This window comes from Hemibagrus wyckioides, linkage group LG18 (assembly GCF_019097595.1).
Source record: "Hemibagrus wyckioides isolate EC202008001 linkage group LG18, SWU_Hwy_1.0, whole genome shotgun sequence".
Taxonomy (NCBI): domain Eukaryota; kingdom Metazoa; phylum Chordata; class Actinopteri; order Siluriformes; family Bagridae; genus Hemibagrus; species Hemibagrus wyckioides.
The window spans coordinates 18,282,569-18,307,500 of NC_080727.1; the positions used below are offsets into that span (position 1 = coordinate 18,282,569).

Genomic DNA, 24,932 nt, shown 5'->3' on the forward strand with positions numbered 1-24,932 from the left:
ATAATGACACTAGCGGATTAGCACTAACAACTGCAGGATATGGAGTCTTACACGCTGTGCGAGGAGAGTAGAGTTTATTGAAATGAATCGTGAGTGAGCACAGTATACGGATATGAAGACAAATTATTTTACACCGAAGACTGAAGGGGAATCTCACTGATGGTCTCGTGAGCAATCCGAAGTGCAGGATTCATCAGAATCATTCGTGCAGGATGCAGAAAAATTACAGTAAATAAAGTGTATAAATATAGGCATAGCAATAATCATGGCTTCAATATGGCGCGTGGAGCCAGACGCAAGAGTGTATTAGTACTCTACAGTGGAAGATTTTGTCATTCATGATGCCTCACATCTTAATGCAGCATCATAACGATAATCAGCCAAATTACAAGAACAACAGTTTTATTAAATAGAAAACAGATTTCTTTTGATTTAGACTCCATGCCTTTTTAGGACGACTAACAATTATAATCAACCGTGCAACCTTTTTTTGCATATTCTTGCATATGACGTCTTCCGAGAAACAAAATGTACATGACAATTAAAAAAAAAAAACATCTTCATGTATTCATTCATTTTTGTTTAATGTTTTATTCTGTCCAGGGTCACGGTGGATCTGGAGCCTATCCTGGGAACACTGGGTGCAAGGCATGGACACACCTTAGATAGGAATTCAGTCCACACACATTTACACACTCATACATTTACACCCGTGGGCAATTTAGTAATGCCAGTTCACCTCCTGATATGGTTTTGAACAGTTTTTAGGAAGCCCACGTGGTCATGGAATTAAAATTCACAGACAGTTTATTGAATCTTGGTGTTGTGAGTTCAGACTCAAGTATTACACAACACCTCAATAACAACAAGCTCTGTGGAAATGGGCATGAAAGCATGCCTTGTGGTGAGGCAGAGTGAAGATTGAGTCCAGGTGAAAACAAGGCAGAGTCCAGATCGAGTGCAAATGGAAGAATGGCAGAGTCGAGATTGAGTCCAAATGAAATTAAGGCAGAGTCGAGATCGAGTCCAAAAGAAAATGAGGCAGAGTTGAGATCGATTTCAAATGAAACCGAGGCAGAGTCAAGATCGAATCCAAATGAAAGTGAGGCAGAGTCAAGATCTAGTCCAAACAAAAGCAAGGCAGAGTCGAGATCAAGTGCAAATGGAAGAAATGCAGAGTTAAGATCAAATCCAAATGGAAGAAAGGCAGAGTCAAGATAGATTCCAAATGAAACCGATGCAGAGTCAAGATCAAGTCCAAATGGAAGATCAGCAGAGTCAAGATCGAGTCCAAATGGAAGATCAGCAGAGTCAAGATCAAGTCCAAATGGAAGATCAGCAGAGTCAAGATCGAGTCCAAATGGAAGAACGGCAGAGTGAAGATGGAGTCAAAAATGAAACCAAGCCAGAACCGAGATCGAGTCCAAATGAAACCAAGGCAGAGCCGAGTTCGAGTCCAAATGAAACCAAGGCAGAGCCGAGATCGAGTCCAAATGAAACCAAGGCAGAGCCGAGATCGAGTCCAAATGGAAGGACGGCAGAGCCAAGTTCGAGTCCAAATGAAACCAAGGCAGAGCCGAGATCAAGTCCAAATGAAACCAAGGCAGAGCCGAGATCGAGTCCAAATGAAAGCAAGAGTCGACACTGAGACTGAAATGAAAACAAAAACCATCCCATCCTTTGCGAGAACAAGACTTAAACTTCTCCATGCTTCAGTCTTGCATTGCACCAAATAATGAAACTGTTTTCTCCAACACAACTTAACTTCCTCTCGAACTGTGCATGCACAATTTTTTTATACATAATCTCTGAGACCAAGACCGGATACGAAGAGACAAATTCCAAGACAAGTCAATCCAGAAAATGTCCCGAGACCAGACATGAGTCCTCCAGCCGGACCTGATACCCACTGTTAAATCTGGTGAACATTTCTACAGACTTTCTTATGAAGATTGATGACCTCATGAATTCCTCTGAGAATCTGGACGTCTAATCTAAACTTTAAAATGCTCTGCCAGGACTTGCTCATGGATCAACTTTTCAACAGTATAACAAAATTCTAATATATCATGGATTTTGCATGGACGAAGTTTTCTCTAATAAGTGTCTTTAACAGATATTAACTGTGAGCATAAAGATTTATAAAAGTCCATGTGTGTCTTTCTTTTTAATACTTTTGCGAATTCTCATAAAGCAGGCCAGTAATTCTGGGGGGTCCTATAAATGTAGGATAAGTGGAGCTAAGTGAAGCTCATAAATTAAATCAGCCCCTACACACACACACACACACACACACAATCAGTGTGTGTCATCAAGCACAGTCTGTGTGCTGAAGAACATCTGTTGAAGCTGCAGGAGTCGTTGTGACGTGACTCTTGATTCACTGCCTCCCTTCCCTCAGGCACAAAGACTCTGTAACTGTGTGTTTATTTTAGGAATAAAAATATTTTTTGATCTAAATCGTTCTTATCAGTTCACGGTAATGCTTTGTACCATGAGATAACCAGTTGAGGAACTACATACGGTGTGTGCCATATAATTACTCTAAACAAACATTGTGACCAAAAAAGCATCGCTATAGCATCAGGTTCACTCCTGTAGCCAAGAGAGCAGGAATTTGAGGCAACATAGGGTTCAGGTTCACCCAAAACCAGATAGTTTAAGATAGGGAAAAAAATATTATGTGAGGTTATTTTCTCCGATATTCAAATGTTGCTGACTGGTGAGGTTGTTGATTTTCACTTTTTTGTGTGAAAATAATGAATGAATGAGTAAATAATGAATGAATGATAAGGTACTCCTGTTAAATTAATCAGTGAGTGTGAACAGACAATCGTATCCTGGGCTCAGGAATCTCACGATTCTTCTACGTTTAATTTGCGCACAAACCGAAGACCAAACAATTGAACAGGAAGTAGTTCCAGCTCATCCGGTGTTTGGTTATGACCTAATTGACGAATGACTGAATGACTAATGACAGAGTGCATGCTATTCGGTGGTCTCGTGACCCCAGACGGCATCAATTTTTTCGTCTCCTCCAGCGTCTGTGAGTCATCCGCATGGAGCTGCGCAGCACGATAAACCATCTCTGTGTGGACGTTATAAATCCTAAAGTGCTTTAAAAAAACAAAACCCTCTCAACTTTACAATCATAGCCTAATATGACTCCTTCCGTGATGATATTTTTGGATTTGATATAACTTATACTTACTGGTCGGTTTATTAGGAATACCTGTACTTCTGCTACAGAGAAACTACAAAACATTTCGGTTTTCAATTGTCCGACCAGTTTTGCTGAATCTGTGTGCGCCTCAGTACAGCCTCAGATTCCTGTTCATGGCTGAAAATCCGAATCACGGTTCAATATGTTGAGGTGAGATGCTTTTGTGCTCAGCACAGATTTAGAGTGGTTATTTGAGTTACCATAGCCTTCCGTTGTCAGCATAGCTGTTTTCTTCTGCAGAACTGATCATTTTTATGTTATCTATGTGTCTGTTTAATAAATCAGAGCTACATACTGGGGGCATGATGGCCTTACAACTCCAGGGTTGTGGGTTCGATTCCTTGTATTCAATGTGGAATTTGCATGTTCTCCCCATGCTTCGAGGGTTTCCTCTGGGTTCTCCAGTTTCCTCCCCAGTCCACAGACATGCGTCGAAGGCTGATCAGTGTCTCTAAATGATCCGTTGTGATTGTGATTGTTTTGCACTGCACTGGTAGGATAAGCACTACAGAAAATGGATAGCTGCATACACTCAAAATATGCATTTTATTAGGTTGATATAGGTCAAGTTCTCTGCCTACTATTGAGTTGTTCACCTTAAAATGTATTACTCAGTAAATTAGCAGCAACAGCTACATATATTGTACTGTATATGAAGTTTTAAGAATGAGGGATGTGTAAGTCACTAATGCATCCTGGGAGTGGAATAGGTTTAATAGTTTATCCAGCATCACAACCTGAACAATGAGAACTCAATAAGTCAGGATTCATCCGAAGCTCACAGATGTTTACTGGATGTGAGAAAATACACTGATTTTAGAGTATGATATGACGTGATACAGCCTTCAGAAGCAATTTCCGGCCTCCTCCCAAGAATCGGTTTGGGCTTCGGCTCCTGCGCTCGCTGCTCTTGAGGAAAACCGGAGTGAGAGCTAGCCAGAGAGGTGGAAATGTTTCACTCTGTCAGCTATGCAATATTTAAAGCCCTCAGCCAGGGTCCCATTAACGGAGCCCTTTCCCCGCTGCTCTTATTCAAGTTCAAAACTGCCTCTCTGACACAAATTACACATCCAGCCTTCTGCACTGGGAAGAAAGCGAAGTGGATGATTTTTAGAAGTCAAGCGCAGATGATACTGCTGTATTTTATCATATAAGATGCATTAAAAGTCTGTTTTTTTTTTTTTTGTTAGAGGAGTGGGAGTGGAACAGTGACGTTCCTTTAAGATGAAGAAGATAAAACTGAGGACGTTGAGGATTGGTTTTTAGACCTTATCAACAGATCAGATGCTAAGAAAGATTTGCTGTCAAAATGACTGTATAGTTAGGATCATTTTCCTCTGCCTTTAATTCTCTCCGTCAGTTTTTGCTGTTCGAGCCCCATCTTGTGTTGACAAGCATGATCTGAGTATTATTAGCTCTCTGTATCAGATTTGTATCTGTGTGAGTTTGTAGTGGGAATTCATACACACACATATATATATATATATATATGGATCCATTTTTCATGAAGCTTAGTGAAGTCAGCTTGCTCAGGGCTCATCGTGTTGACAGCTTGTAGTGTGCGATGCGTTCCCTTAGTGGCCGTGCTACCACCTGACTAACAACCCTGTTGGTCAAATGCAACCTGTATCAAACTGTAGCTCTTTAGCTGTGTGCATTCCACTCTTAGACATTGTTTGCATACCAACAGACGAAGCCAGGGTGTTCTTGATGGAGCAGATTGTGCTGTGGTGGTGGTGTAGCAGAGGCCTCTCTTAGCTTCACCGCAGGAGATCATTAGGCTTTGCCTGATGGACAGCTTGTGTGTTTCCTCTTCCCTCAAAAGTCCACACTGGAGTGACCCCTGCCCCTTGGCCTTGATCCTGAAGCTTCTTGCTTCTTTCTTTGGGGACTGTAGAACAAGTGGCTCCTGGTGTTAAGAAAGAGTGAGACTTTAATATTTAATCTTTCTGCCTCTTTTTTCCCCATCCTTCTCCTCTGCTTGTATTATCCTCCGGTTCCAATGCCCTGCAGCTATGAGTGACAGAAAGGCACATGGCGCCCTATGAAAAATGTATCTTCAGAAGATGACACTGTATGGGAATTTTCGCCCAGGACAAGGCTTGATCTCTTCCTGAAATAAATATGTTCCCTGGTTTTGCGGCTGAAGCTGACTTGGCTTTGCGGGGCCACTTGGACAGGTGCGCAGTCTTATGTAATTCCTGCTGCGACAGAAAAAAATAAAGCACTCCAGAGCTGGAGCGGTGTGATTCCTAACACGGGCCTTTGTTTCAACATGCCTGATCAAAGTTGAGCCACAAAAGCTTTGTGAGGTCAAACGTGAATAGCATGTTATGTTATAGAAAGGATGCTGGAAATTCAACCAGAGAGTTTAGGCTACTGATCAGAAGATCATAAGTTTAAACCCCCTTTTTGGCCCTTGAGTTTAATCCTGTTGCAAACTAATATTTTGTTACAAACATGGAAAGTGAAACAAGCACTCACCGAGGTCCATTGAGGCAAGAATCACGCTTCTCCATGCTAACGCTATGAAGTAGATCATGAGCAATGGACAGGATCATTACTGACAGGGTTGCCAAGGTGTTTTTAAACCAAATTTAAAAGTCTAAAAATACTCAATAGGCACCAAGCTCTTGTTTTGTAGCATATAATCGGAATTAAATCTAATAAAAGCACACAAAACTAATCCAAAGTGTAAGAGCAGACAATGTGTCTATAGTGTACAGAACCATTTCTATATTATAAGATTATGCACCAGTTTTGCAGTTTGTATACCGGAAATGCATGTGCTCCATGGTGACCTTGTTATTCACACAAATATTGAGAAAAAGAAGAAAAATCAGCCTCTGTTTTTCAGTGCTCAATTTGTTGGGGCCAATTTCCAGATCTTTTGTGGTGTAAAATAGAAGATTGTTTTTGCAATCTGGCAACCTGCTAATGATAATACTTTCAGTGGTGATGAGAAACGCACCAGGTGTATTGATATCAAACCTCTGTTGCAGGTTTACTTTATAAATTTACTGGATAGCACGAGTCCTGTGCCAGAGTTCCGTTTGTTTCTGCATCAATGTTATCGTGGTCTTGGTCCGCTGCTGCATACAGATAAGCAACAAGAAACTCAGACGCTCACCTGTTCCCGTCCTGCCAGCTGTATGCTGAGTGTCTCAGGGGTGCTCTAAAGTGAGGGAGGGACGGAAAATGGGGAACAGACGAGTGCTCTAATGGATGTGCGCTAATGGGCCTGGAACGATTAGAGCAGGAAAGAGGTTGGACTTAGCTGATGGGACAGTAAGGCCTCATGAGCTCACAGTGCTCAGACAGAGCCAAGTCTTTCAGCTCAAAGCTATAGTATCAACATACAAACACGCGCTACCGCGCTCTGCCCCCGTCGTCATACAGTATAGAACATGCATCATTACTCCAGCGGTCTTTAAATATTTGTCTTATTTCATTTTGTTTCAATCCTATTATTTAAGACCAAAATGAATGAACTCAGAGAAATGATGGCTGTATTATTATCTTTGTTTATGTGTGTGTTGGTTGACGTCTTAATTACAGCCGTGTTTGTCATAATTTCGACAATCTGTCATGAGATTACAAGCATCTCAGTGGGACTCTTCCAGTCATCTTATTGAAGAGAACATCAGGTGCTAATTAGGCCATATTACAGTCCTTGATCTAACGATGGCATTTTGCCAAGTTTTGGTTCAGGAAAAGGAAGGTAACTTTTTTTGCAGTGCTGCCAACATGAGAAGGCTGATTGACTAGTGCCACCTGGTGGTTATTCGAAAAAGCCCTCTCTCTCTCTCTCTCTCTCTCTCTCTCTCTCTCTCTCTCTCTCTCTCTCTCTCTCTCTCTCTCTCTCTCTCTGCCTCTCTCTTTTGCTTGCCCCCCCCCTTCTCTTTTATTGCATGGGACAGTGTGTGTGCAACAGTCAGTGAAGCTTAATCCAAATCCTGGTTCGAAGAAAATGTTGATCCCAGAAATTTTAGTTCACCTCGTATGAAATTCTATAGTAACCTATGGTTTTTATTTACATTTTTTTAACTCAAGTGTTGCGTGTGTCGGAAAGTGTGCGACTCAGATACTGCTGTTGCGTTTCATGACCACAAAATCCATTCACACCCTACACATACACACTCAAAGATGAGTGTGATCAGATGACAGTACCCACACTTCTAACTGCCCCACACCAACACACCACTCGGACCCCAGGGATCTTAGTATGCCGTGAGAGAAGGGAAAAGGGAGTTCGGGCTGATGGTGTATCATTGGATTTTTAGATAATCATATGGGCTAATGACCCCTCCAGAGAGTGTCTCTAATCCTGATGTCTCAGGAGACGCTGGGGCTGTTGAACCTTCCTCCCTCCTTCCCTCCATCGCTCCATCCTTCTATCCCTTGTTCATGTTTCCTCCTAGCAGTCATGAATCAGAGCTGGAAATCATCATCATAAGCCTATTCATTTGTGTGTGCATGTGTGTGTGTGTGTGTGTGTGCAAATTACAAGGACTGTCTGCCTCTTTATATCCGTAAAGACAGGAAATGCAGAAGTATGAATATTACTAGAACCTTCATTTTTATCCTACCATAATATACAAGAAACCTACCTGAGAGCATGAGCTTACTTCATCAGTCTTCATCAGGAAGGCTACAGTAACTCAAAGAACCTCTATTTACAATCATATCAAGCATCTTCATGCACTACAACAGCAGAAGACCATTTCAGCCGAGAACAGGAATCCAATGCTGTAGTAGAAACACTGGACAGCTGAAAGATTGGACAATGGGAAGATCAGACTGGAAGATTCTGCAAGCGCATTGTGTCGCTGCGACATGATTGGACGATTGGATAATCGTATGAATGCGCAAGTGCACATGGCGGTACACGTTCAGACTATTTAGTATTTTGATGAAAGAAAAACATCATAGAAATGAAACAACTTACTGCTGAAAATCCAGCTTTGGTCTGACAAGCTACCAGCTGCCAAAACTGAAACAGGCTGAACTGGTCAAACTGGTAGATACTGGTAGAAAGGAAGCCGTTTCTGAAGTATTGCTGTAAATGCTACAACATTGATGTGTTTTTGAGGAAAATAGCGCTGAAAATCTTGTTCTGTGATTCATTTAATAAAGTTTGAAGGAAAAGTTGTAAAGATCTACCTGATCTACCAGTTCAGCCTGTGGTGCATTTCAGCCTAATAGCAGCTCCATACACAACCAAAGCTTATTATGAACTGAACTTCACACTGTAATTATATGTAAATTATATATAATTATATGTAAATTATATATAAACGGTGGCACAGAGCATGCTCTGACTATTGAATGACATGTTTCTTGACACAGGAATGTGAAATGATCATCTTTTCTGTTTTATTTTAGTCTCCGTTGTTTACATATACAAAGAGATTAGAGATCAGAGATCAAGCAAAATGAAAAGAAATAAGTCGTTCTCAACCTGCATCCTTTCCACTTCACTGGATTTTCATTTGCATTTATGAAAGATATGAAAGCAAAAAAAAAAGTTTTCAGGTGTCTGCCGAAGACAATAAATATTGGCACCCCCATGGGAATAACAGCACAGCACTGAAATAGTGAGTACATCCTGGCTAATATCCCACATATCATTCCCATGACTAATTTACACCGAGGTCTGTTGTATTTACAGTGTGTTTCTTATCAGCAAACATTATCTGTATATATTTTAACCACTTTCCTATTTAAGAGTTCTTAGGAAATGAAAAGGTTAACCTAGAACAAGGGTTAGTTAAGGTTGATAATCTCTTTGGAATGAACGAGCTGGCATTATTATTACACCAAACCCATCAAAAGAATGACCAACAAACTTTAATTTAACTTGCCTCTATGAGCTTTTTTAAGATTTTTTTTTTTTTGTATAAATTATTTAGCAATTCCTGATTTGAGATCTATTTCTTCTGAAATAAAAGTAATGTTTTCTGCTTTTTTAGAATAAGAGGCTGGTCCTAAGTCTATTCTTTCTTTGTCAAGCCACATAAAGAATAATCTATCCAAAACCTGCTATAAAAAATAATCACATGTTCCTGTTGACTGAGAAATGTCTCAAGCCTGGAGCAGGTGAAAGGCATGTCTTCAGATCATCCATCAAACATCTTTGTCAGGATTTAGTCCACGATATTAAAGACAGAACATGTTTTAAGGACGTTTTAGGGTTTTTTCGATAGACAGTAGACACTGGTAAACGTGAGACAATGGAAACATTAATATTAGTATTGAAATTTATTTGTATTTATCCCTGGTGAGCAAACCTGAAGCAAGGAAAAAACTTCCTTAGATGGTAAGAGGAAGAAACCTTCAAAGGAACCAAAAGGGACAAACATCTTCATTTGGGTGACACCAAAGAGTGTTAATTATAAATGATGATAAACACCGGAGAGTGTGATTAGGAATAACGTCCTTTCTACAGTCAGTTGGAGTTGTGTAACCAGGAGCACTCATAAATGAGCTCAACGTCTAACTTCATTATAGATTCAACACCAACTCCTCCATGCCGAAGCCTTCAGATGCCTAATGATGGAGATTCATCATATGTAGAATAATATTTTGTGTATTGATTAGGAGGTTGTCCACATGGAATCGGCATCTTATCTTTGAATGTCCGAAATCTTCACGAAGCGGAATCCACCTGGAGCTGGAGCCTCAGGAACCTCGCCGGGTTGGCCTCTTCTTACTAAAGGTTCCAAATATTCATTAAAAAGTACAGGGGAAAAAATGTAAATATTTAAGTGAATGTAGAAGAAGTAAAAGTCAAATATCTACACACTTAAGTATTAGAATGGGATTTTTTTTAACTGATAGAAAACAGGGTTTAATAAACATCCTGCTAACTCTGACAAACCAGGACACCTTCTTACTGATTAGCTAAAGATTTAATCAGAATTCCACTTTTATTTCAATAGCACATACGCATTTATATCACAAAGCAGGGTTAAAAAAATATATTTAAAAAAAAAATTCAGGATATTAATGATCAATTTCTAACATATCCCTAATAAATTAGCTCAGATTTAACGCTGAATATTTTTATTTAGTTTTTTTTTTTTTTTTTATGTGAGAAGCAATGGAGAAATATCATCCTTTATGAATCATAGGGCAAGATTTCATTTGACATGAAGGTAAAATATAGGCAGGGAAAATAATGGGTTCTTGGAAGACATGAGAAATAAAAGGGGTTTTTCTCTCATTTTTGTCTCTTGTAAATGTACATGAGTAAAAAAATTCAAGCAATAATTAGTGCAAATCTTCGAAAATAGTCATTAAGCAAAGAAATATATTCCCCTCCTGGTAAGACTGTAATGGCCAATCTTCTGAGATTTTGAGTTTTGAGTTCTGAGAAAGAGCTTTTGACTAGACAGAGAAATGTAAAACAAAGCCAGGTTGCTAATCTGAACGCTAGAGGGCGCTATTCAACGTCAACGTTTGATCTTCACTTTCTGGTGTTCAGTGATTGAGAGCCCTTACTTAGGAATTAAATCTTAAATTAAATAATGGAATTAATTAATTCACTTGATTAATTAATTAATTTATTCGATGAATAATTTAAAAAAAAAATACGGATATGTTTAAAGTTCCTTCTGTCACCAAGACGGGACATAGATATACATAACTTTACAAAAAGAAAAAGAAAAGACATGTATATAAACATGTATAAGTATATTAAATTACACAAAGCATTACACAAGCAATCTGGAGGAATGTTGTTTCAAGGACTCATTCAAATAAATCCATAGAGATGGAACAAATCCTTTCCAATCATGCGTGTAGTGAATTAAAAGCTTTGACGTATAGTATAGACCAAGGAACATATAAGACATGTTTGTTATTCTGGTTACTAAGCTATCAAATATGGATTAGGAAGCATAACTGAATCTTCCCTCACCTCATCCCAGTGACAAAAGAGGCTCTATGATCCACTACGTAACAGAAGTATGTTTGACGTGCTGTGCTTTGAGCAAACATGTCTGGACAGATAGCTGAAACTGAGTCAGAGTGGACACTCAATACCATACGAGCACATCTCATGTCACGTTTAATGCCAACAATTGGATAATAGGAGAGGAAAATGCTGCATGGCCTGTTATAATTTAGCGTCAGGTATCGCTCGTGTGTGTCATAATCAGTGACGCCCTGTGGGAAACAGCTGAATTAAATAGATTAGAGATCAAGACTATTAACCTAATTGCAGAATAATTGATCATTAACTGTTTATTTACCGGAGGACTAAAACTTTAATATCCCCTGTTTTGTTGTGTCCATGTTGAGCATTGATTTGTTTTGTCATGTCACACTCCACAGTGGCGGTTAATATGAGGCTCATATGAAAGTAGACATATTTTTAATAAGTAGTTCTTTTTATACCTAGCTTATATATTTAGAGAAATAAAATAAAAAAAAAACCCAGAAATGTTCATTTTTGTTCATACAAAAGTTTGTATCTTCAAAGTAAGTGTTGATATCAAACCCATTTCTGCTCTCTGAGATGCTCCAAGTGCTTAGGAGGCGTTATTTTGAACCCCTAAAATTCTGTGTAAGGTTTTCCAACAGAGGGAAAAAACACACATCTCACCAGAAAATCAGGTTAAAAATCATTGTAAAATTATAGCACATGAAAATTCGATTTTAGTATATTATTAAATAAGGGGTTAATTCTCTGATCCAATCAGTCGACTTTCCAAACCAGTCACGAGATTATGACTGTTGGTGTAAAAATGGTGTTCAAATTTCTAAAGTAAAAGACATGCAGGTTTGGGATGAATTAAAGCTTGATTTGACTCGTGTTAAAATTCTCTGCCTTTTAGTCATCACGTGAATTTGTGTATTCACATGCCAGACTCATCCATCGGCTCATTCGGTGTTTTGAAATTGTCGGGTGATTATTTTAATATCTCGGTTAAAGCATTACATTTTTGCTTTCTCAGCAGATACTTTGCCCGGACAAAGTGCTTTGGTGACTTAAAATCAAGTCAGACTTTTCTCTTTTTTAATTTTCAAGTGAATCAGATTTGTAGAGTCATGGCATGTTGGACTCACCCGAATCAGTTTCGATATATCTGGAGGTTTGTTGAGATAAATGTAGCTCTAGGGTTTTTTGTGAAAAAGTGATCAAAAGAGTGGTTTTATCATCATGTGCTGTAGATCTGTGATGCTGCTGCTTCGTATTAAACAGAATAAATTAGAAATATTGTAGGTTGTAAAGGAAGTATATGAGTTGAAACCTCCCTGAGAATTTAAGTGGGATGAAGGAGGTGAAGATGATGCAACTGAAACTTTGCACTCATCCTTCACAGTTGAGATCAAATAGTTACACATTCTCACTGACAGCTTGATCAGACTGGACAGAGCTATTAAAATAAAACTTTTGCTTGCGTCATTAGAGCTTGTTAAATATGACATACCTGTACAGTTGAGGGTATGTAGGTGTGCTGTCTGTCTTCACCTGTCACTTACAGATGACAGGAGCGATGATGCATTTCTACAGGTATTCATTTCGACAACTCTAGCATAGCCTGCGTAATGTGAGTCTTAGGTTTTTTATTTCGCATTCATAATTCATTTTCACAAATCGTATTTAACCGAAAGGACAGAAAGCTGAGTCGGTTGAAGCCAAAAGAGCTGTTCATAAGAGTGCACACTCTTTACTTTATATTTCTGAAAAGCTGAAATATTGAATTCCTACTCGTAAACTCGGGAGGGTCTGGTCAACCCTGAGTTCAGCAAGTGATACAGCATCAACCATGAGGGGATGTGATAGCTTAGTGGCTAAGACATTGGCCTACCGGTCAGAAGGTTGTGAATTCAAACCCCAGGTCCACCAAGCTGTCACTGCTGGGCCCTTGAGAAAGGCTCTTAACCCTCAGTTGTAAAAAAATGGGATAAAATGTAAGTCACACTGGATAAGGGCATGTTGTAAATGTAAACCAACATGGCTGCTCACAGCATCAAACAAAACAGTGCTTCTTTACATTTTAATATATTTTCATAGTTACACAATATTTTAGTATCTGTTTTAAATCAATCAACATACAGACAGATGAAAATGAGGAAAATGAAGTCATCCCACATTTTTCCCCACTTTCAAACTTCCTTTTCTCATTGGTCTCAGGCTTCCCATGCTTCTTCCTTAAAGGTAACTACTCCACACTTTCTCACACTGAGGCTAGAAAAGGTCACTAGAAAACCAGCCGTCATTTGAGTTCCACATGGCATGTGTCTGAAAAATGGTATCAAGTCTCTTTTTCTGACAAAGAGAAAACTATTCATGCTTTAATTTCCTCCAGGCTCGATTATCGTTTCCTGCCTGGACAGTCAGACAATTGCTCAACCTCAGATGCTACAGGATTCAGCTGTTAGGCTTCTGATCTTTCTGAGTAAAAAAAAAAAAAAATTCCCCCTTATCATTGATATAGAGCCAAATTTATTAAAAGGTTACAATAAACCAAACATCTGACTGCTAAACCTATTTCTAGACTCATTTCAAGCCTGTTCTATTGGCAGTTATCATTTAGAGAATTTTTAATTCTGGAAAGAAGCAAAATGATTTGATGATAGAATAAAAAATGTGAAGTTTAATAGAAATATTAGATCAATTTTCCGTGTAATCAAGATATTTTCTTTATTTTTTTCTTGACTAAATTCTAATTTTTTGTGTATTTTAATAATTATTTTATTTGATTTATTTGTTCTTGTGTGTGTGCCCTTACATTTCATGCTCTGTTTTTTTAATCTTCTTATTTCTTTGTTCACTATTATTATTATTATTATTATTATTATTATTATTATTATTGTTATTATTATTATTATTATTATTATTGTTATTATTATTATTATTGTTGTTGTACTCCTAGTCTATTCTCACAGCCAAGCGAGCAGCTTCAGTACAGATCGTCTTTCCTGTATTTTGAAACTGTGTTTTGTGACTTCCATGTTGGCTCTGAGACAACAGCAACCCGTTCGTCTCGCACTCTCACGGTATCGTGCCATCCCATTGGCACAAAGAGGCCTCAGTCCTGTGCACTGACAGCTCCTGCCATCCTAGAGAGGTGACTGAGGCATGTGTCCTTTGCTGTTTCAACAAAGGAAGTGTAGAAGGAACAAGTAGAGAAAGGCAGTGAGTGCAGACCTGATATTCACTGCAGCAGAGAAAGATTATTCCTTTACCACTTTATTAGGAATGCCTGTGCTCCGTGCTTTTATTGTATCAGCCAATAGCAATAGACATTGTCGCAAAGCAGCTTTACAATAATGTAAACAATTAGGATAAAAATTAAATGTATTATATGTATATAGCTTAGAAAGAGTGTAAAAGTGCACTATGTGGAGTGTAGAGATTCACTATAGAGTGTAGAAGTAGTGCACAATAGAGTGGAGAAGTGCACTATAGAGTGGAGAAGTGGACTATAGAGTGAAGATGTGGACTATAGAGTGTAGTAGTGCACTATGTGGAGTGTAGAAGTGGACTATAGAGTGTAGTAGTGCACTATGTGGAGTGTAGAGATGCACTACAGAGTATAGAAGTGGACTATAGAGTGGAGAAGTGGACTATAGAGTGTAGAAGTGGACTATAGAGTTTAGTGGTGGACTATAGAGTATTGAAGTGGACTATAGAGTGTAGAGATGCACTATAGAGTGTAGTGGTGGACTATAGAGTGTAGAGATGCACTATAGAGTGTAGTGATGGACTGTAGAGTGTAAAAATGCACTATAGAGTGTAGAAGTGGACTATAGAGTGTAGAAGTGCACTATAGAGTGTAGAAGTGGACTATAGAGTGTAGAAGTGCACTATAGAGTGTAGAAGTGGACTATAGAGTGTAGAAGTGCACTATAGAGTGTAGAAGTGCACTATAGAGTGGAGAAGTGGACTATAGAGTGTAGAGATGCACTATAGAGTTTAGTGGTGGACTATAGAGTACTGAAGTGGACTATAGAGTGTAGAGATGCACTATAGAGTGTAGTGATGGACTGTAGAGTGTAAAAATGCACTATAGAGTGTAGAAGTGGACTATAGAGTGTAGAAGTGCACCATAGAGTGTAGAATTGGACTATAGAGTGTAGAAGTGCACTATAGAGTGTAGAAGTGGACTATAGAGTGTAGAAGTGCACCATAGAGTGTAGAATTGGACTATAGAGTGTAGAAGTGCACTATAGAGTGTAGAAGTGCACTATAGAGTGTAGAAGTGGACTATAGAGTGTAGAAGTGCACCATAGAGTGTAGAATTGGACTATAGAGTGTAGAAGTGCACTATAGAGTGTAGAAGTGGACTATAGAGTGTAGAAGTGAACTATGGAGTGTAAAATCTTCAGTTAAGGTTTGCATTGTGAGAGGTCAGAGAATGGTAGACTGGTTCCAGCTCACATGAAGCAGCATTTTTTAACGGTTAATAATCACACTTTACATATGTGGTGAGCAGAAAAGCAGACAGCAGGAATGTGAGGAATCTCCAAGCACAGGATCACCCAAAATTGGATTAGACTAAGATCAGGTGATGTTTTTTTCCCTCCTATTCTAATTGTTGTTCCTATTGAGTGTATAATAAAAGTGTTACAGCAGGTACTTAAGTGAACTCCAGGAGGTTACAAGAGTACAAATGACAAAGACTCTGCCTCTGTTTCTGCCTTTACAGCATGCTGATGTAGCGTATCTACCTCAGGCACTTTACGTAATTAGATTGTGTCACTGTACAGAGGGAAAATGTCAGCTTTCACATCTGCACATCTGACTGCTCTTGATATATCCGACATGTTATATTTGTACATCGTTGTGGTTTCATTTCAGGATACGACTGACGTGAGCTCGGCGGTTAACTTTTTGTTTGGTTTGAAAGGCATACAATCTTCTAATCTACAGCTGCATTCTTTAATAGGTTTCATTTATCCGTAGCAAGGTCTCCTGCAGTCTTGTCGTAGCATGAATCTGTAATTGTGAAAGAATGCACGGCAGGTTTCATACTAAAACCAAACAGAATTCCAGAGTTACATTTTAATTGAGTTCTTCCTGCATGGTGGATAAACATTCACTAGGTTCCTTTAAATTGATAGATAAGAGAGATAAGTAGGCTCTGTGAGGACTGCTTGCAGACATGGCGTTGTACTCAAGATGACAAGCTTACAGAAAAACCTGACGATCCATTCATTCATGAATTTATCTGGATTAATTGGTTTATCCTGGTCTTGGACACGTGGGTTCAGAAACGTTCTCGGGAACACCAGAGACGAGGCAGGAGAATTCACTCCAGTACGTCATAGAGCAACTCTCTGAAAACTTTATAGGAGCCAATCAACAAGAAAACCAGAGAAACCCATGCAAATACACAAAGAATATGCAAAATTCCAGACAGTCAACAACCTGAACTCAGGATTGAACCCGGAAACCTGGGATATGTGAGGAGGCCCCCTGGTGATATTTCTTCACATCAAATCCATGTCGTATGAACAGGTTTCAGTGGAATATGGAAGACTCAGGGAAAATCAGATCTTTTGTACAGAGGAGGTAACATGCTCAAAGTCACACAAAAAATTGGTGTAAATTTAAATAAAGACCTAGAGGGCGAAAGTTTGAATATGAAGATATTAAGCATTTCCATTCTTTGTTTTGTAAAGCTTTCACACACACACACGCACACAGGGCACACACACATTTCCATGCAAATTTGCTTCATTGCTAAAAAGCAAATGAGTTACTCCAGACAGTGTACGGAGTAAAGGCAGGTGACAGACTGAAATATGAATGAAGCAGCACATAAGCCTTGACGTATGGGCAGCATCACACAAGCCCCACCCTTCCATAAAGAAACAGCCAATCACCTTGTTGGTACTGTCTTATACTACCAAATGCCTTTTACTTTACTGTATTGTCTCTACAACATTCCTGATTGTTTTTTCAAGTCAATTTGATTGATAGCACTTTTAACAATAGACAATGTGGCAAGGCAGCTTTACAATAATGTAAAAAATTCAGGATACAGATTCTATTATAGCATAGAAATGCACTATGTATAGAGTGTAGAGTAAAGAAGTTGACTAAAGAGTGTAGTAGTGGACTATAGAGTGTGGAAGTGGACTATAGAGTGTGGAAGTTCACTATAGAATGGAGAAGTGGACTATAGAGTGTAGAAGTGGGCTATAGAGTGTGGAAGTTTACTATACACTGGAGAAGTAGACTATAGAGTGTGGAAGTGGGCTATAGATTGTAGAAGTGGACTATAGAGTGTAGAAGTGGGCTATAGAGTGTAGAAGTGGGTTATAGAGTGTGGAAGTGGGCTATAGAGTGTAGAAGTGGGCTATAGAGTGTGGAAGAGGACTATAGATTGGAGAAGTGGGCTATAGAGTGTAGAAGTGGACTATAGAGTGTAGAAGTGGGCTATAGAGTGTAGAAGTGGGCTATAGAGTGTAGAAGTTCACTACAGAGTGTGGAAGAGGACTATATATTGGAGAAGTGGACTATAGAGTGTAGAAGTGGGCTATAGAGTGTAGAAGTGGACTATAGAGTGTAGAAGTGGGCTATAGAGTGTAGAAGTGGGTTATAGAGTATAGAAGTGGACTATAGAGTGTAGAAGTGGACTATAGAGTGTGGAAGTTGGCTATAGAGTGTGGAAGTGGGCTATAGAGTGTGGAAGTTCACTACAGAGTGTGGAAGAGGACTATAGATTGGAGAAGTGGACTATAGAGTGTAGAAGTGGGCTATAGAGTGTAGAAGTGGACTATAGAGTGTGGAAGTGGGTTATAGAGTGTAGAAGTGGACTATAGAGTGTGGAAGTGGGTTATAGAGTGTGGAAGTTCACTACAGAGTGTGGAAGTGGGCTATAGATTGTAGAAGTGGACTATAGAGTGTAGAAGTGGGCTATAGAGTGTGGAAGTGGGCTATAGAGTGTGGAAGTTCACTACAGAGTGTGGAAGAGGACTATAGATTGGAGAAGTACACTATAGAGTGTGGAAGTGGGCTGTAGATTGTAGAAGTGGACTATAGAGTGTAGAAGTGGACTATAGAGTGTAGAAGTGGGCTATAGAGTGTGGAAGTTCACTACAGAGTGTGGAAGAGGACTATAGATTGGAGAAGTGGACTATAGAGTGTAGAAGTGGGCTATAGAGTGTAGAAGTGGGCTATAGAGTGTGGAAGTGGGCTATAGAGTGTGGAAGTTCACTACAGAGTGTGGAAGAGGACTATATATTGGAGAAGTGGACTACAGAGTGTAGAAGTGGGCTATAGAGTGTAGAAGTGGACTATAGAGTGTAGAAGTGGGCTATAGAGTGTAGAAGTGGGTTATAGAGTGTAGAAGTGGACTATAGAGTGTAGAAGTGGACTATAGAGTGTGGAAGTTGGCTATAGAGTGTGGAAGTGGGCTATAGAGTGTGGAAGTTCACTACAGAGTGTGGAAGAGGACTATAGATTGGAGAAGTGGACTATAGAGTGTAGAAGTGGGCTATAGAGTGTAGAAGTGGGTTATAGAGTGTAGAAGTGGGCTATAGAGTGTAGAAGTGGACTATAGAGTGTGGAAGTGGGTTATAGAGTGGAAGTTCACTACAGAGTGTGGAAGAGGACTATAGATTGGAGAAGTGGACTATAGAGTGTAGAAGTGGGCTATAGAGTGTAGAAGTGGACTATAGAGTGTGGAAGTGGGTTATAGACTGTAGAAGTGGACTATAGAGTGTGGAAGTGGGTTATAGAGTGTGGAAGTGGGTTATAGAGTGTGGAAGTGGGTTATAGAGTGTAGAAGTGGACTATAGAGTGTGGAAGTGGGTTATAGAGTGTGGAAGTGGGTTATAGAGTGTAGAAGTGGACTATAGAGTGTGGAAGTGGGTTATAGAGTGTGGAAGTGGGTTATAGAGTGTAGAAGTGGACTATAGAGTGTGGAAGTGGGTTATAGAGTGTGGAAGTTCACTACAGAGTGTGGAAGTGGGCTATAGATTGTAGAAGTGGACTATAGAGCGTAGAAGTGGGCTATAGAGTGTGGAAGTGGGCTATAGAGTGTGGAAGTTCACTACAGAGTGTGGAAGAGGACTATAGATTGGAGAAGTACACTATAGAGTGTGGAAGTGGGCTGTAGATTGTAGAAGTGGACTATAGAGTGTAGAAGTGGACTATAGAGTGTGGAAGTGGGCTATAGATTGTAGAAGTGGGCTATAGAGTGTAGAAGTGGGCTATAGAGTGTGGAAGAGGACTATAGATTGGAGAAGTGGACTATAGAGTGTAGAAGTGGGCTATAGAGTGTAGAAGTGGGCTATAGAGTGTGGAAGTGGGCTATAGAGTGTGGAAGTTCACTACAGAGTGTGGAAGAGGACTATATATTGGAGAAGTGGACTATAGAGTGTAGAAGTGGGCTATAGAGTGTAGAAGTGGACTATAGAGTGTAGAAGTGGGCTATAGAGTGTAGAAGTGGGTTATAGAGTATAGAAGTGGACTATAGAGTGTAGAAGTGGACTATAGAGTGTGGAAGTTCATTACAGAGTGTGGAAGAGGACTATAGATTGGAGAAGTGGACTATAGAGTGTAGAAGTGGGCTATAGAGTGTGGAAGTTTAGTATACACTGGAGAAGTAGACTATAGAGTGTGGAAGTGGGCTATAGAGTGTAGAAGTGGACTATAGAGTGTGGAAGTGGGTTATAGACTGTAGAAGTGGACTATAGAGTGTGGAAGTGGGTTATAGAGTGTGGAAGTGGGTTATAGAGTGTGGAAGTGGGTTATAGAGTGTAGAAGTGGACTATAGAGTGTGGAAGTGGGTTATAGAGTGTGGAAGTGGGTTATAGAGTGTAGAAGTGGACTATAGAGTGTGGAAGTGGGTTATAGAATGTGGAAGTGGGTTATAGAGTGTAGAAGTGGACTATAGAGTGTGGAAGTGGGCTATAGAGTGTGGAAGTGGGCTATAGAGTGTAGAAGTGGGCTATAGAGTGTGGAAGTTCACTACAGAGTGTGGAAGAGGACTATAGATTGGAGAAGTGGACTATAGAGTGTAGAAGTGGGCTATAGAGTGTAGAAGTGGGCTATAGAGTGTGGAAGTGGGCTATAGAGTGTGGAAGTTCACTACAGAGTGTGGAAGAGGACTATATATTGGAGAAGTGGACTACAGAGTGTAGAAGTGGGCTATAGAGTGTAGAAGTGGACTATAGAGTGTAGAAGTGGGCTATAGAGTGTAGAAGTGGGTTATAGAGTGTAGAAGTGGACTATAGAGTGTAGAAGTGGACTATAGAGTGTGGAAGTTGGCTATAGAGTGTGGAAGTGGGCTATAGAGTGTGGAAGTTCACTACAGAGTGTGGAAGAGGACTATAGATTGGAGAAGTGGACTATAGAGTGTAGAAGTGGGCTATAGAGTGTAGAAGTGGGCTATAGAGTGTAGAAGTGGACTATAGAGTGTGGAAGTGGGCTATAGAGTGTGGAAGTTCATTACAGAGTGTGGAAGAGGACTATAGATTGGAGAAGTGGACTATAGAGTGTAGAAGTGGGCTATAGAGTGTGGAAGTTTAGTATACACTGGAGAAGTAGACTATAGAGTGTGGAAGTGGGCTATAGAGTGTAGAAGTGGACTATAAAGTGTAGAAGTGGGCTATAGAGTGTGGAAGTTCACTATAGAGTGGAAAAGTGCACAGTAGAGTGTGGAAGTGGACTATAGAGTGTGGAAGTTCACTATAGAGTGGAAAAGTGCACAATAGAGTGTGGAAGTGGACTATAGAGTGTGGAAGTTCACTACAGAGTGTGGAAGTTCACTACAGAGTGTGGAAGTGGACTATAGAGTGGAAAAGTGCACAACAGAGTGTGGAAGTGGGCTGTAGATTGTAGAAGTGGACTATAGAGTGTAGAAGTGGACTATAGAGTGTAGAAGTGGGCTATAGAGTGTGGAAGTTTACTATACACTGGAGAAGTGGACTATAGAGTGTGGAAGTGGGCTATAGATTGTAGAAGTGGACTATAGAGTGTGGAAGTGGACTATAGAGTGTGGAAGTGGGTTATAGAGTGTGGAAGTTCACTACAGAGTGTGGAAGAGGACTATAGATTGGAGAAGTGGACTATAGAGTGTAGAAGTGGACTATAAAGTGTAGAAGTGGGTTATAGAGTGTGGAAGTTCACTACAGAGTGTGGAAGAGGACTATAGATTGGAGAAGTGGACTATAGAGTGTAGAAGTGGGCTATAGAGTGTGGAAGTGGGCTATAGAGTGTGGAAGTGGGCTATAGAGTGTAGAAGTGGGCTATAGAGTGTGGAAGTTCACTACAGAGTGTGGAAGAGGACTATAGAGTGTAGAAATGGACTATAGAGTGTAGAAGTGGTCTATAGAGTGTGGAAGTTCACTACAGAGTGTGGAAGAGGACTATAGAGTGGAAAAGTGCACAATAGAGTGTGGAAGTGGGCTATAGAGTGTAGAAGTGGTCTATAGAGTGTGGAAGTTCACTACAGAGTGTGGAAGAGGACTATAGAGTGTAGAAGTGGGCTATAGAGTGTAGAAGTGGTCTATAGAGTGTGGAAGTTCACTACAGAGTGTGGAAGAGGACTATAGAGTGTAGAAGTGGTCTATAGAGTGTGGAAGAGGTCTATAGAGTGTAGAAGTGGTCTATAGAGTGTGGAAGAGGACTATAGAGTGTAGAAGAGGACTATAGAGTGTAGAAGTAGGCTATAGAGTGTAGAAGAGGACTATAGAGTGTAGAAGTGGGCTATAGAGTGTAGAAGTGGTCTATAGAGTGTGGAAGTTCACTACAGAGTGTGGAAGAGGACTATAGAGTGTAGAAGAGGACTATAGAGTGTAGAAGTAGGCTATAGAGTGTAGAAGAGGACTATAGAGTGTAGAAGTAGGCTATAGAGTGTAGAAGTGGTCTATAGAGTGTGGAAGTTCACTACAGAGTGTGGAAGAGGACTATAGAGTGTAGAAGTGGTCTATAGAGTGTGGAAGAGGTCTATAGAGTGTAGAAGTGGTCTATAGAGTGTGGAAGAGGACTATAGAGTGTAGAAGAGGACTATAGAGTGTAGAAGTAGGCTATAGAGTGTAGAAGAGGACTATAGAGTGTAGAAGTAGGCTATAGAGTGTAGAAGTGGTCTATAGAGTGTGGAAGTTCACTACAGAGTGTGGAAGAGGACTATAGAGTGTAGAAGTGGTCTATAGAGTGTGGAAGAGGTCTATAGAGTGTGGAAGAGGTCTATAGAGTGTAGAAGTGGTCTATAGAGTGTGGAAGTAGGCTATAGAGTGTAGAAGTGGTCTATAGAGTGTGGAAGTTCACTACAGAGTGTGGAAGAGGACTATAGAGTGTAGAAGTGGTCTATAGAGTGTGGAAGAGGTCTATAGAGTGTAGAAGCCATTATATTTCCCTATGCAGTGAAGGTACATAAAGCTACAGGAAGACTTCCGGAATTCAGCTTACAATCCTGACTGATCGCCGTTACCACAGAAACGTTAAACCCATAGTAAAGGTTTTCCTGTGTGTGTTTTGGAGATTTTGTGATTACTGTGATTACATCTAGTCATGTGATGGATCCGAAGTTATCTTCTGAATCTCTGTCAATAGTCTGTTCCTGTATAACTGGAAAATAACTGCACAGGAGCTTTCGCAAGATCACCAGCTTCCTGTTTATATAAACTCACCTGTTTCCTGTTTATCTCCGGCTCTGTTTATTTAAACATCTCTATCATTTCTTTTTCCTGTAAACCACTTTTTTATTTACAAATTATTTCCTGTTGTTGTTGTTTATCTTCATATTCCTGTTTTACTTGTTAGGTAATCATTTGACCTTTGGCTGTTTGTGACTGTGATTCTTCCTGCTGGTGTGCCAGAACACAAGGAAAACTATTAATAAACCCGTCTAGACATGTGATTGTATAGTTTTTAGTTATTTATGCAAATGTAATGCAGGTAGAAGTGTATCAGGTGCAGTAACACTGCAAGGATTTTTAGACACTACGGGAGGATTAAGAAACACTGTATATTATGTTTACAGTCTTTTAAATTCCCATACAGCTCATAATACACACAAACACACACACACACACGACCATGTCAGTGTCATAGCTATGCTGAGAATGGACTTTGTTAAGAGGTCAGGGGTCATTGTCTGGTGGTCCCTTTGCACTGGAGCTAATAAATTGTGTATAGCAGCAGACTGTATAGGGCACCAAGCAGAAGTGCAAAAACACCAAGAATTTCTACTTGAGTTTCAATCTTACAAAATGAAAAGTGGAAGTAACCAAAAAAACCAGTACACCCATAGAATGGAAATGGACTTATGGGATGATTTCTATCAGAATAATCAAATGATGTGTGTCTGATATAAAACGAGTCAGGACTCTATCAGCTTTCAGTGTGTTTTAGACATGTCTTTTTCCTTCTGTTGGATAACCTTACACAGAATTTTAGTGGTTGAAGATCAAATTCAAGCTGCTTTTTAGATGAACAAGCACTTGAAGCGTCTCAGAGAGCAGAAATGGGTTTGATCTCAGCATTTACTTTTAAGATTCAAACAAATGTGTGGAATAAGTTCGTTTTTTTCTGTGAAACTCTTCTGTGAACATATTGTGCCTAGTAGGCTAGGGAAAGACTGAAACACTACAAAGTCCAGAGTGTCTACTTTTATATGAGCATCATATTAACCAGCACTGTGGAGTGGGACATGACAAAGACATTCAATCATCAACATGGACACAAGAAAAACAGGAGCAAACTCCATTTTTTTTGGAAGTTTAGCCACTAAGGAAGTGGGTTCTGTGGAAGAGTGTGGAATGTCTTTCAATGCGCCAGATCTTTGAGACGAGACGGACGAACGTTCTGCCATAGAGTTTGCATAAACGAGTGGGCTAAGCTCAACATGGTTTTATAGTCTAGTGATTTTCAGCCTTACAATCGACTTGAATATCCAAATCGGCTGATCTCTGCTGACCTAGCCGTGTTCTCAGTGATCCGTTTCACTGTCGCTCTGATTGGTATGGAGCTTGACTTTCAGGTCCATTCTATATTTAGAACGCAGCGTCACTCGCATTCCTGTTGCGGAAAACCAACACCTCTGGAGTAAATCAAAAGCTGGTATAGTTTTTTTTTTTTTTTTTACACCATTAAAGTCTTTTGTATCAAGCCATGTTTTGTGCTGCAGACTTCACGAAAGCTGACCCTTAAGGTTCATTGCTCTGAAATAATTTATCACCTCTGGCACATCACAGTAGTACTACAAAGCCCTTGGAGTTAAAGTGAGGAAACACCATCCTGGTGCTCGTGCAGCGAGACAAAGACAGCGGTGAAATTCCACACGGAGAGCCATTGAGCATCAGCGTCACTCCACGAGGATCGGCTGCTAAAGTAATCGCTGCCTGGCTGTCACACGCTCCGCAACGCCTCGGTTTACTTCGCGCTTTGTGCGTGCCGTGTTTATGTAGCGCTCGCTTGGCCGTGTGCTGTTACCGTATCGAGATACATCGAGGCACAAACACATCTGAGTCGCATAAGCGTGACGCTGACAGGTAAAGGTGCTTTCTCGTGTGTCAAATATCAACTGCACGAGAAGAGAAGGGAAGGGAAGAGAAGAGAAGAGAAGAGAAGAGAAGAGAAGAGAAGAGAAGAGAAGAGAAGAGAAGGAAAGAAGGGAAGAGGAGGGAAGAGAAGAGAAGAGAAGAAAGAGAAGAGAAGAGAAGAGAAGAGAAGAGAAGAGAAGAGAAGAGAAGAGAAGGAAAGAAGGGAAGAGGAGGAGAGAAGAAGAGAAAAGAAGAG

The 24,932-nt window shown here is 40.0% G+C and overlaps 1 long non-coding RNA gene across 1 annotated transcript in view; it reads left to right on the forward strand.

Moving 5' to 3' along the window:
- Positions 1 to 8,564: 8,564 nt before the first annotated feature.
- LOC131368789 (uncharacterized) overlaps positions 8,565 to 24,932 on the forward strand; it is a 23,117-nt gene continuing 6,749 nt past the window's right edge. Inside the window, exons 1-2 of the long non-coding RNA XR_009207192.1 lie at positions 8,565 to 8,820; positions 9,824 to 9,941. This is a non-coding gene — a long non-coding RNA (uncharacterized LOC131368789). The remainder of the gene's footprint in view (positions 8,821 to 9,823; positions 9,942 to 24,932) is intronic.